Source organism: Diabrotica virgifera, chromosome 6 (genome assembly GCF_917563875.1).
Source record: "Diabrotica virgifera virgifera chromosome 6, PGI_DIABVI_V3a".
Classification (NCBI taxonomy): domain Eukaryota; kingdom Metazoa; phylum Arthropoda; class Insecta; order Coleoptera; family Chrysomelidae; genus Diabrotica; species Diabrotica virgifera.
Genome location: NC_065448.1, coordinates 127,669,288 through 127,679,824, shown reverse-complemented (window position 1 = coordinate 127,679,824; position 10,537 = coordinate 127,669,288). Strand labels below are relative to the sequence as shown.

The 10,537-nt window shown below is 30.7% G+C and overlaps 1 protein-coding gene across 1 annotated transcript in view; it reads right to left on the bottom strand.

Moving 5' to 3' along the window:
• Positions 1–492: 492 nt before the first annotated feature.
• Positions 493–10,537, bottom strand: part of LOC114335767 (5-hydroxytryptamine receptor-like) — a 614,707-nt gene continuing 604,662 nt past the window's right edge. Inside the window, exon 6 of the mRNA XM_050653048.1 lies at positions 493–5,511. The gene's annotated coding sequence lies outside the window, so the exon portion shown is untranslated. The remainder of the gene's footprint in view (positions 5,512–10,537) is intronic.

Genomic DNA, 10,537 nt, shown 5'->3' with positions numbered 1-10,537 from the left:
AGCTCATTTGAAAGGTAATTGAATTCTCTATTTAGTAGTATAAACATTAACATAATTATTTATACAGGGCGTCCAAAAAAATTTTTTTAATTAAATTAATTGGCATAAAAAGAAGAATCTGTGTAATTTATTTAACTCAAAAATACATTTTACTGCTATCCGAAAACAGGAAATAATGTTTATTTGACAAATAAATATTGTTTTTTGCTTAAATTCAATATTAAAGCAGCCACTCGCCTTCCTCTTGACAGTTTGAACATTGAATTTAAGCGAAAAGCAATGAATATTTTTCAAATAAACATTGTTTTCTGTTTTCTGAGAGCAGTAAAATGTATTTTGAATTAAATAAATTACATTTATTCTTCTTTTTGTCAATAAATTTAATTTAAAAAAAAAATTTTTGGGCACCCTGTATAAAGAATTATGTTAATCTTTATATTACTGAATAGAGAATTAAATTACCTTTCCAATGAGCTATCACACGACCCCTATTACCATTTAAAAAAATCATCGATGACGTCATCACGCCCAGATGGGTGACATCACTAGTATGATATATATGCCAAAAAGTTGTAATTTAAAAATAAAAATTGACCTGTTCTGGGATTTTTTTCCAAAATCGTCCATTCTCGAGAAAATGAATTTATTCCAACCTTTACGTGCTCACTGTATATTTCAGGTGTACCATAACAAATAAATATTAGTTAAAAAACAGTTTGGCAGATTTTAAAAGACATATAGTTTTAAAAGTTATGCATCACCCCTCGTATTCACGAGTTATGTTATATACTTTTATTCAAATATATAAATTATATACAAAAAATAGAAGAAGATATAGATGACAACCAGTTTGGATTTAGAGGAGGAGGACTAGGAACGAGAGAGGCTCGGTTCGCTTATAACGTTCTCGCGCAAGGATGACGAGATAAGAATCAGGATCTCTATGTTTGCTTTATAGATTATCAAAAGGATTTTGATAGAGTACGACATCAGAAACTCGTAGATTTTTTAAAAGAAAAGAATGTAGACAGTCGAGATATACGGGTTATTGTCAATCTGTACTGGAATCAAAAAGCAAGGGTTAAAATCGAAAATTTCGAAACGGAAACTATAGAAATCAAAAAAGGTGTTAGATACCTGTTGACGCGTGTTGTCTCCATTGTTATTAAATCTGTACAGCGAAGCTATTTTTATGGAAGCAATATCAGAGGAAGAACAGGGTATAACAGGTCTCGCCTCCAGTTGGATCAAAAACACATATAGATCATGCGACAATATGGTGAGGAGCTGTGCGTAAAAAATGTGTATTTATGGATAATAACGCCCGCCCAAAATAGGAATAAAGCACTTATGGTAGGGGAGCCCAAGCGGGGATTTTTGCAGTTACTCGAGCGCGTCAGATTATCATATGGGAGAAGCCTGGTACCCTGCAGGTGTACCTTTACCATATACTGGCTCTTAACACAGATAGGTTCGTTAAGGGGGCCCAAAAAAAATCTATGGTTAAAATACTCGAAATTCTCAGATTAAGATAAGGTAAGTTAAGTACATGCAAGAGAGTGTATATTTAAAAAATCTGACGATTTGAGCGGGGCGCAAGGAAATGGGTGAGTCAAAAATTTCACAAAAGAAAAGCGAATATTTCGCGAAATGAACGTAAGATCGAAAAACAAAAAAAATACGGCTTCAATATTTTTCAAAAATCTATCGGATGGTACTAAACATGACACCCCACGGAGAGGGGTGGGGAGTAAATTTAAAATTTAAAATACAAACCCCGCAATATTTCGAAAAATAAACATCAGATAGAAAAACAGCAAAATACACTTTCAAAATTGTTTTGAAAAATCTATCGAATGATATCAATCACGAGATCCACCACGGGGGCGGGGTGGGGGGTTACTTTAAAATCTTAAATGGGACCCCCAAATTTTTATTACAGATTTGGATTCTTTACGTAAAAATAAACAACTTTTATTCGAAACATTTTTTCAAATTATGGATAGATGGAGCTATAATCGGAAAAAACCATTGTAGGAAAATTAAATTAAAAAATGGCAAGCGACCGCTAAAATTGAAAATTTTACTTAATTTTTTTTTATTTTAGGTCCTAATAATCACAACCGAATTGGTCCCCATAACGCTCGAGTGACTGCAAATTTAGCATACTTTACTCCCCTACTATTAATGACTATATTAAGACAACATACATGGGATGTGCTCTCCAAAGCTCTTCATGCCCGAAGGGCTCCTCATAGAACCAATCATGAAGTTACAAGTACCTGAAATTGTTAAATATATTTTAATTAGAAAAAAATTTTTAGTTTTTAATTTTTTATTTATTAAAAAAAACAGTATCTATTTAAAAAAAAGTATCTGTCAAGGTATTGATATTTATTTTTATAAATGATCTCTATCAGTAGTTTTAATCAGTAGTTTATTTCTGAAAATATTTAATAATAGCGAAAATTTTGGCTGATGCAAAATTTTTGAAACTATGTGTAGAATTTATTGTATCTACATTATACCCAAAGTGTTGAAGTCTTACTACTTCATAATTATCCTCTCCGTATGCAGTATAGTCAAAAATGTTTAGAACAAAAGGCAAGTAGCAATTTAAATTTTGTTATATTGTTTGCTAAGGAAGTCAATATTATGATTATCTGAAAAAACCTGCCGCTTTTGAAATTTCAGGCTATTTTAAAAGTAAAATCTCTCCTAATTAGAAGACGTATACTGTTCATGCATGATGGAGCTTTTCACATTTTGAAAATTGTATATGGGCACTCAACACTAATAGCCCGCATGGTCACCTCTAGATTTTAATGTGCAGAATCATCAGTATAGTTAACCCACATTCGAAATTTGATAGACGTGAGAATATTATTCGGATATAAAATAAAAATAAAACCTACATTATAATATAGACCGGGAGATATTAGATACAAGTTCACCCACGATTTTCCCTTGCCCTACCTTTTGCAATACTCGAAGGTTAGAGGAGGTACTTACAATTTGTGGAAAAATCCACGGGTTTCCTGTCAAATTTTCTGGTTAAAATTAGATTTTCCATAGGAAAAAAAAATGAATGAATGAATTTCGGAATCCTGCCATTTCCATAGAATGACAGGATAATATCGATTTTATGAACAAAATTTGAAGAAAATCATGAAAATTTCTTTTTTTTTTATTATAATAACGCAACGACCACGCAAGATCATTAGCGCATTTAGGTTAATGTAACAATAATTTATATAAACAATGTATATACATAAGTTAATAATGATATGTGTGTTACAATATGGGTTTTAGATCTTTTGAGGTATTTGACAGTCTTTAAGGTACGAAAATATATTTTAGTATGTGTATTTTCTTCTAGGGCATCTTTTAGGGAGACGGGTATGTTATACTTCCGTCGTTCACTGTTATATTTGGGACACTGTATTAAAAATGTTTTACCGTTAGTTCACTGTTGCACACTTCACACACTGGTTTATTTTTGCGTTGTAGTAAATAGTCATGAGTAAGTTTTGTATGGCCGAATACGGAGACGGGTAAGTATCACTTGTTCTCTTCTGTCTTTTATTTTTGGTTTCCAAAGATGTGGGTGTTTGTTGACTTCGTATAGCCTTGATGGGGTCTCGGTTTCTAAAGAAACAATTGAAGTTCTTTAAGTTGTGAGTTTTGTTATTTTTGAAATTGGTTTCTTGACTTGTAAACATATTAAACTAGGTTTATGTTTTGAAATTAATAATTTTAACATTTCTAAATGGGTATAATACCCATTTATATTCCATTGAATTAGAGAGTTGAAGATTATGTATTAATAAGTATCTGTAGATGCGTCACTGTCTGTGTCAGTGTGAATGTCTTGCTTTAATATTTTATTTCTTATTCTAGTGCATTTGCCTTTAATTTTTCGATCCTTCAGGTAAGGGTATATATCAGATAATAGTATTGTGACTTCTGCTGTCTCTTCTGTATACATTTTTGCGATACTCAAGGGGTCTGGTGAGTTCTCGCAGTTTTCAAAAAAGTCTAATTACTGTTCGTAATTTATAGGGTAGTTGGAGTTTGAATTATCAAATAATATTTTAGTGTAACTTAGCATTTCCTCCAGTGTTTTTTTTGGTGTGATATTTTGATATGATTTTATTTTTTTTATTTTTTGGTGTAATGAAAATAGGTTCCTCTGTAGAAGTGGTAGTTGTTGGAGAGATTTGGGATATTGTGCGTTTGTTTTGTGCTTTATCTGTGTTTATATGCATTGCCTTATTTTCTAGATCAATTTTTTGGTCGTTTGTTGTTTAAGAATCTTCTTTGGTAGGGTGTAGGTGTGGTTCTTGCTGTTGGGTATTTAGAGATTGGGTTTTTTGTTGTACGTTTTCTTCTTTCGACTGTTGTTGATGAGTGTTTGTCTGAGTTTTTTGGATTGGTGGATTAGTTGTTTTTTCAATCGGGTCTGTGTTTGGAAATGTATTATTTGATGTTGGATTATCCGTTGTAATTGCAGTAGACATTGGGCAGTTTTTTGTTAAGTGGTTGGTTTGCTTGCATGTTTGGCAAGCTTGGTTATCTAACGATAGGAAAATCCTGTATGTCGTTTCTTCATGTGTGATAAGGAATGAATCAGGTAGGGTCTGGTTATTAAAATTTCTTTACTTTAATTATGTGTGTATATTTATATTTTATATACAGGGTGGGCCAAAGAAAAGGCCTCATATTTGGCTGTAGTTATTAGATTTTAAGGAAATGCCGAAACAGCCGATTTTTAGATTTATATTGCAATTTTTTGCAAGCTTTAATTTGTCAACTGTCAATCACAATAACTAAGGGACAGAGAAAAAAATTATTCTTGAAAATATTATGTCAAACTCAATTATTAGCATTTTAAGGGGTAATTACCAATATAGGATGACCCATATAAAAATAAACATTAAATATATTAAGTAAACATATTATTAAACATACTAAATTTGAATTCAGAAGTTAGGAATGTATATTAAAATGATTTGGCCTAGTAATCTCGATTTAAAATATATATTATTAAACGAAATTAAAATGTTTGTAGTAGTAAGCAGATTGATTAACCTATAACATGAGCAAACAAAATTTTGAAACCAAGTAAGTGTAGACTGTTTCAGGAAATAGATATGATTTTACAATAGAGTTTAGGGCCTTAATTCTTAATATATAAAAAATGAGCACTGCTACCATACTGTAATATTACATTTATATAAAATATAATAATAGAATAGTTATATTGGTACCCGCTTTTCCTGTGTTGTGTTGATATCTAAAGTATATTACAATGGTTTTAACTACGTATTTATTTAAAATGTTTGCATCTCAAGCACAACTCTTCTGTTTTCACTACTTGTACTGCTGTTTTCCACTTCTACACACGGCGAGATCGCATTAAGTGATCTCCTACCTTCGGATCAATCACATTTAAAAGTGACATTTCTGGATCCGCTAGCTACAGCGGGCGCTGCAACTATTGCAGCTAGCCTAAAAACAATATACAAATATTAGTTTTCTTTATCAAATAAACAGTACGGTACCCGAATCTAGCTCGACCTTCACCCATCTGTTTACCGAAAGAACCATTTTTTTATAAAGTTTCATACATAGACATATACGACATGCATGGGTAGCCTATCAAAATACATAATGTTCATAGCTATCCTTAAAGGGGGTGTAGGGTTTGAAATCAATATTTCAAGGATATTTTTGTATTTTTCTTTGAAATTATAGTGGAATAATTGTTTTATTTTTAAATTAAATAAGCATATTCAGTACAATTTATAGAATACCCAAACAAACATTCAAGGAACGGTGGCAAATTTATAGAAACTTCAAAAAACAATGGATTTTGCGGTGGACATCAGAACTCATCATTGGATCATGTGAAACAAAAAATTCAAAAATATTTTATTAACTTATGTGTTACTCGAAATAACCCTGTCGAGTTTTTTTAGTTTTAACGGTTTTTGAGTTTTTGTTTCACTCAAAAGTGTATCACAACATAGTTATTATTGTTAAACGAAAAATAAGTACAACGCAAATAATATCTCGACAGCGTTACCTCACGAAATGTCTAAAGAAAATATATATACTAAATTTCAGGTGGATAGGTCAAGCAGTTTTTAAGTTACAATGTCCACCGCCTTTGAAAAAAGCAGCTTTGAGAAAAACGCGTTTGAGGTTTTGTCAACTTTTATTTTCAATTTGATTGAAGCAAAATTAACGGAAAACAGCATGTTGAATAAACACCTTCCAGTTGCTTTGCAGCAGGTATGTTCCAGAGTGCTTGAGCGTAGTGAGAATCGGTCAACAGCTGTTCCCATTGTCTTTTGTAAATTACTCCGCGACTCAAAAACATATTCCGGTGGGCATTACTTTACGATTTGATAGACAAAAAGGAAATTGAAAATAAAAGTTGACAATACTTTAAACGCGTTTATCTCAAAACTGCTTTTTTTCAAGGACGGTTGATATTGTAAATCAAAAACTATTGGTTTGCAAATATTTTCTTTAGATATTTCGTGAGTTAACGCTGTCGAGAATTTTTTGTTTTATGTTTATTTTTTGTTTAACAATAATAAATACATTGATTTTCACCATTTTTTGCAAAAAAAAATTCGTTGTTTTGACTTCTAAGTAATACTAAAAATTCAAAAATTGTTAAAACCAAAACAGTCGAAAGAGAAACTCATGTCTATAAAATATTTTATTTTATTTGATCCAATGATAAATGCTTGTGTCCGCCGCATAATCCATTTTTTCAGGCGTCATTAAAAATTTTCCAAACGTGGCTTATTTTTCAATATTTTTCCTTAATCTTATTTTTGAGTATTCTTTGAGTTGTACTTAATATGCTTATTTAATTTCCACCATACGTTCAAACAAAAATTCACAAAAATGTGCTTGAAATAATTATTTCAAACCCTACGCCGCCTCCCCTTAAGAATAGCTATGACCATATAGGCAGCCCATGCAAGTCGTATTTTTCTATGTATGAAATTTAATAAAAAAAATATTCCATCCGACAAAGAAATGGGTGAAGGTCGACCTAGTTTCGGATCTTAGACCTAAATTTGTAGAACTGCAACATAAAATCAAGTCACTAGCAGCAAATTTAATATTTACTATAACATTTTCTGTCTCTTTCTTTGAATATCACTAGATGGCGTTTGGTATAAAAAGTACACAATTATGTCAAAAAAATGTAGAAATGTAGAGTATATCACATCTCGTATCGTATAACATAGTATTAGATTTGCCTCTATTTAATTTTTATTTATAATGCGTTAGTAATCACAACATGGATAAAATTTGTATATTGTATATGTATGTATACAGTGATGAGCACGCCAATAACAGGCAAAACAGCTCAAAAGATGGAAAGCATAATACATTGCAAAACAAAAAGAGATGAAACTAGTGGAGGTGCAAATTATCGTTATAAACGTCTAAAATAATATTACATTACATAGTTTCCCACCTTTAGACGTTTGTGAGAGGAGTATTTTATAAAATTCTACTGTCACAGTGACAGTTGTCATACTCCTCTGATACGTCTAAAGGTGGGAAACTATGTAATTTAATGTTATTTTAGACGTTTATAATGATAATTTCCACCTCCACTAGTTTCATCCCTTTTTGTTTCGCAATGTATTATGTTTTCCATCTTTTGAGCTATTTTGCCGGTTATAAGCGCGCTCATCACTATATATTTTTATGTCAAGCGAAAGTTTTATCTTTAATAAAATTAAAATAATATCAAAAATAAAACTTTATTGGGACCCAGTTTTATGGTAACACCTTCGTGGTTCCTAAAATGTGCAAACCAACGAATTGCTGCAGCAAAGAAAGCTGAGGGAGATCTAAAAGTTGCATCTAACTTCTCGCCTGTCCAACGCTGTAAAATTCCAACGAAAAATGGTCCCGCATACACAGTTAGGAGTTTAGTGCTCTCTGAAAGAACTGAAAAATAAGACGGCTTTTGTTTCGTTTTACAACGAAATGATTATCTATTATTTTTATTAGTTCTACTCCTATACTGAGTATTGGGAACTTTATGTATATTTATAAAATACATACAATATGATTGTATAACACGATATTCGTGGACTTCAAAGCCGCATACCAAGCCGCATATTGTCCAATTAACTGAACTTACACTCACAGGAGCAGAGAGCATGGTAAAAATCCAAAACTTAAGAATTATATCACTAATAGGTTATTGATTATGTATTTTAGAAAGGAACTACAATGTTAACGGGGTTTTATTGTTTCACATAGTCAATGAACCTCTAAATATGAAAAAACCGCGGAGTACTACCATTTAAAGGGGTACGTTTTTGAGAAAGGGGTGAATTAGTCCCTAGGCACAGGTCGAATTAGGGTGAGTTCTATGTACGTTTGGTACAAACACGTCTACAGGAAAAATTTTCCAGGTTAAATTTACTATCGAAATATCACATTTTAAAGTCAAAAATATTTTTTTTTACAAAAATATATTCACAAGAAAAGCAAGAAAAGGCACGGAAGGTAGCATTTTTGTTTCTTGCCCTTTACCTTTTTTCCACGGGGATATAGGTATAGGCACTGCTTCACAGAAAAAAAATTTCCATCCTTCCTCTTTCAAATGACGTTTGGTGTAAGCATTTATGAGTTATAGTTTCCAAAATATGATTTTTCAAATCTCGCCACTCACAACAATTTTGGGCCATTTAGCTTGTTACTTAGCAAACATTGCTCTGTAACTTTTTTTACGCAGCTTTAATATGCAATGTTACATTTAGTAGGAAGAAAAGTCAATTACCTTTAAAATGGTCTATTGCAGAAGGCTGTGTAACTATTTTTAAGCAAGATATGGTTTTTAAAAATTTTATACTTTTAATGGTTTTTGATATATTTTACGATTATTTTTAAATTTCTCATTATAACTTTTTTATTTTATATTTTGGTATATACATTGTGCAATAAAAAGGAAAGTTTATTTTCTTTGCTTTAAAATGGTGCATTGCAAAAAATTCTCGGTCTATTTTTAAACAAGATATGCTTTTTCAAAGTTTGACATATACACATGCAATAGGTCCCACTAAGTTGGAACCATATGGAAAACTTTTTATTATTAACTTTGTGAAAAAAATTATGCTTTATAAAATGCTCTACATAGTCTAAAACCTAAGATGTAATCATCAGATATAAAATTTTATCACTAGTGTACGAAGTATGTTAAAAAATATGAATTTCGCTCAAAAGTAAAGTACTTTTATATTTCACAATATCGAAAAGTGTTATTAAGAAAAGTTATTTGGAATTAAAAATTATGTTACAATATGCAATTATATTCTTCCAATTGAAAAAAATTAAAAATGTTTCTCAAATTACGGATACCCTTGGATATCCTACGGATATCTTGTTTAAAAATAGTCCTAGAGGTAATTCCAATACACCATTTTAAAGTAATGAAAATAAGATTTTTTATTCCTGAATGTATATACCTAAATATACAAGAAAAATGTTATAATGAGAAATTAAAAAAAAATCATAAGAAATATCATAAATCATTAAAAGTATAAAACCTTGAAAAAGCATAACTTGTTTAAAAATAATCGTACGACCTTATACAGTAGACCATTTTAAAGGTAGTTGACTTCTATTTCTACTAAATGTACTATTAGATATACCTAGAAATGCGTAGAAAAAAGTTACAGAACAATGCTTGCAAAATAATGGGGAAAATAGCTCAAAAATTCTGTGAGCGACAAACTTTGAAAAATCCTATTTCAGAAACTATACATAATAGAGGCCTCTACTGAAGTCATTTTAAAGAGGAATAATGGAGATTATTTTTCGCTAAAGCAATGCCTATACCTATATCCCTGTGGAAAAAAGTTATGAGGCAAAAAACAAAATTGCTTTCTTTCGTGTTTTTTTTTCTTGCTTTTATTTTGAATGTATTTTTGTAAAAAAAATACTTTGGCTTTAAAATATGATATTTCGATAGTAAATTTAACCTGAAACAACTTTCTTGTAGAAGTGTTTGCACCAAAAGTGAATAGATCTCACCCTAATTCACCCTGTGCCTAGGGACTAATTCACCCCTTTCTCCGCGGTTTTTTCAAACTTAGAGGTCCTTTGACCATATAAGACAATAAAATCCCGTTAACGTTGTAGTTTCTTTTAGTTCTCTTATTTTGAACATTAATCAATAGCCTATAAATCTAATCTAGTGATATAATGTTACGAGCAATTATAATTTTTTACCGTAATATTGTTCCGTCCCTCCGCACATATTTTTGCTTTAAGTGTTTTTTTTAATTAATAATTAATTAATTTAATAAATTAAATTAAGAATTTTTACTTTATGGTAAAAAAAGATGTAATATATTTAGAGAAGACTCCAGTCCGATGTATTCATATAACACATATTATTGTTGTTTTTGTACCAGTTTTTGTCGATGTATAATAATATCTTTTTTACACAAATTGTGAACGATTTTAAAATCTTGACCAGGTTTCA